We start from the raw sequence: 3,156 nt of genomic DNA, 5'->3' as shown, positions 1-3,156 counted from the left end.
TGAGTATATTCTCTACACTTTACCTTTTATACACATGACACATTTATCTTGCAACTAGAAGTTTGTATCTCTTAATTTCCTCACTTATTTCCTCCTTCCTTGAGCCCCTCTTCCCTCTGAGAACCCCTCTCTGTTCTCTGTATCTGTAACTCTATTTCTGTTTTGTTATGTTTATTATTTGTTTTGGTTTTTAGATTCCTCATATAAGTGATAGCATATGATATTTGTCTTTCTCTGCTTTGCTTACTTGGTACGATCATCCCTAGGTCCATCCATGTTGTTGCAAATGGTATTACTTCATTTTATTTTTAACAACTGATTATCAGTTTATTAAGAAAGATGATTTGAGCATTGGCAATGCTGACTTCCACCCTGACTCCTGGCTCAGTACTGATGGATGTGATCTGCTTGACAATCTGAGAAGGACAGTGCAGGTCAACAAGTCGCTTGTGGATCCTCATCTGGAATCTATCCTATGTCTTAGAACCTTCACCTCAAGGAATTTTCCTTGTAGTTATTCTCAGAGTCTTGGTAGGCAGCCAAACAGGTTCCTTCACTTTGAGATTCTTTTTCTGCGCGTCGCTGATCAGATCAGCACGTACTGTCTCCAAAGACTTCACCCTGCTGCTGGTGAGGGTAATCCTAGTCTGGTGAATGGTCACCTCTGACTCTGACAGAGGTTTGCCGGTGTCTTTAAAAGCCATGGCTGCGGAGAGGCTTCCTAACCAAATCGTTCCTTCGTGAGAGCGAACATGGGTGAGTCAGGAGCAGGAGCTGGCGGCCTGGAGCACCGCTGCAGTGGTGACCGTGTTTCCCCCAAAGAGACTTCATTCTTTTTTGTGGCTGAGTAATATTCCAGTGTGTGTGTGTGTGTATCTGAATAATCTTAGATATGCAGATGATACCACTCTCATGGCAGAAAGTGGAAAGGAAAAAAAGGACCTCTTGATGAGGGTGAAAGAGGAGAGTGAAAAAACTGGCTTAAAACTCAACATTCAAAAAACTAAGATCAATTAAAAAAAATAATTAAGATCATGGCATTGGGTACCATCCCTTAATGGCAAATAGAAGGGGAATAGGACTTGCATTCCCTTAATCTCATCTCAGTTGGTCAGCCCCCTAATCTTGATGAGCGTCTCTGCTGCTGCTGCTGCTAAGTCACTTCAGTCGTGTCCGACTCTGTGACTCCATAGACGGCAGCCCACCAGGCTCCCCTATCCCTGGGATTCTCCAGGCAAGAATACTGGAGTGGGTTGCCATTTCCTTCAATGCATGAAAGTGAAAAGTGAAAGTGAAGTCGCTCAGTCGTGTCCGACTCTTAGCAACCCCATGGACCGCAGCCTACTAGGCTGTTCTGTCCATGGGATTTTCCAGGCAAGAGTACTGGAGTGGGGTGCCATTGCCTTCTCCAGATGAGCTTTTCTAGTCCCTGGAATTTTGCCTCAGGTTTCTTGGCTGCTCCTCTCCTGATTAGCAACTTTGGAACCCAGGGAAGGTCATGGAGGCTGGATTCAGGACTTAAGGAAGCTCAGGTTCTTGATGCCTCATCACAGAGAGAATTTAGTGAGAAACAAAGTGATAGGTAAGAAGTGTACTTATTTAAAGAGAAACACTCCACAGGCAGAATGTGGGCCATCTCAGAAGGCAAGAGTGGCTGCATTTCTAATTAGTGGTTTTGTTCTTCAGATAAATACTCAGGAGTAGAATGGCTGGATTGTGTGATAGTTCTATTTTTAATTTAATGAAGATCCTCTATACTGTTTTTCATAGTGTTTATACCAATTTACGTACCCATCAATGGTGTATGAGGGTTCCCTTTTCTCCACGCCCTCACCAACACTTTTTATTTGTTGTCTTTTTGGTGATAGTCATCCTGACAGGTGTGAGGTTCTGACTTGAATTTCCCTGGTAGTTAGTGATGCTGAGCATCTTCTCACGTGCCTTCTGGCCATCTGTATGTCTACTGTGGGAATGTGGCTTTTCAGAGATTCTGCCCATTTTTCAATTGGATTGTTCGTTTTTTTGATGTTGAGTTGTATGAGCCACAAGCCTTTAAGTTTGCCCTTTTCCTTCACTGCTGAACATCTGTCACTCACTCTCAGGGCAATGAGCCCTTGCCTGCGGCCCAAACCCACTGCTTTCAGGGGCCTGGTGACATTCTGTCTTTTATCTGACCTCACAATGGGGTCAGCTCAGTGTTTTGCCTTTTCCCATTCAGTCTTACAAGATTAGAGTACCCCATGAGGGCCCAGGGTGCAGTGGCTGCAAACAGCAGCCTCCTTGATAGTGTATGCAGCCTGTTGTCTGTACAGGTTTCCCTAAGGGACCTTGGAGACAGGCCTTTCCAGCGGACATTTATTACTGGCTTGCTGTCCCCAGTCCCAGGCCCCAGACAGGTGTACGCGGCACCTTTTCAAAGCCCCAGGGCAGAGCAGCCAGGGTCCACATTGGCCAATCATAATGTTCATCCGCACCAAGGTGCAGAACAAGGAGCATGTGATGGAGGCCCTCTGCAGGGCCAAGTTCAAGTTCCCTGGCCTCCAGAAGATCCACATCTCCAAGAAGCGGGGATTTTTTAAGTTTAATGTGGATGAATTTGAAAACATGGTGGCAGAAAAGTGGCTCATCCAAAATGGCTGTGGGGTCAAATACATCCCTAATCATGGCCCTCTGGATAAACAGAAGGCCCTGGACTGATGCCAGCCTTGATGCTGTCCCCTTCTTACACATACCCACCAATAAATCCTGCTTTTCTGTCCAAAAAAAGGGGGAGGGGCAAATGTCAATTAAATGACAAAAATAATTGCATAGAGGACTTCCCTGGTGGTCCAGGGGTTAAGAATCCGCCTGCCCGTGCAGGGGCCATGGGTTCAGTCCCTGGTCCGGGAAGATTTCACGTGCCGCAGAGCAACTAAAGCCTGTGCGCCAGCACCTGTGTTCTGCAACAAGAGAAGCCACCACAATGAAACCTGAGCACTGCAACTAGGGAGTAGGCTCTGCTCGCCACAACTGGAGAAAGTCCACGTGCAGCAAGGAAGACTCAGCACATCCAAAAAGGAAAAAAATAAGTAAATAAATAAAATTTAAAAATAGATAAGCTAAAAATGGAGAAGGCTAGTGAGACAGCCTGAAGTGTGGGTTTGGCAGGGCTGCAAA

General features: G+C 45.7%; 2 pseudogenes; one reads left to right on the top strand and one right to left on the bottom strand.

The window, feature by feature from the left end:
• Positions 1 to 308: 308 nt before the first annotated feature.
• Positions 309 to 704, bottom strand: LOC133055594 (small ribosomal subunit protein uS10-like; annotated as a pseudogene).
• A 1,508-nt stretch (positions 705 to 2,212) lies between these two features.
• LOC133058145 (small nucleolar RNA SNORA70) lies at positions 2,213 to 2,340 on the top strand (annotated as a pseudogene).
• Positions 2,341 to 3,156: the final 816 nt, after the last annotated feature.

This window comes from Dama dama, chromosome 5 (assembly GCF_033118175.1).
Source record: "Dama dama isolate Ldn47 chromosome 5, ASM3311817v1, whole genome shotgun sequence".
Lineage (NCBI taxonomy): Eukaryota > Metazoa > Chordata > Mammalia > Artiodactyla > Cervidae > Dama > Dama dama.
Note: the sequence above shows the minus strand (reverse complement) of the source record. Positions and strands in the feature narration are given on the sequence as shown.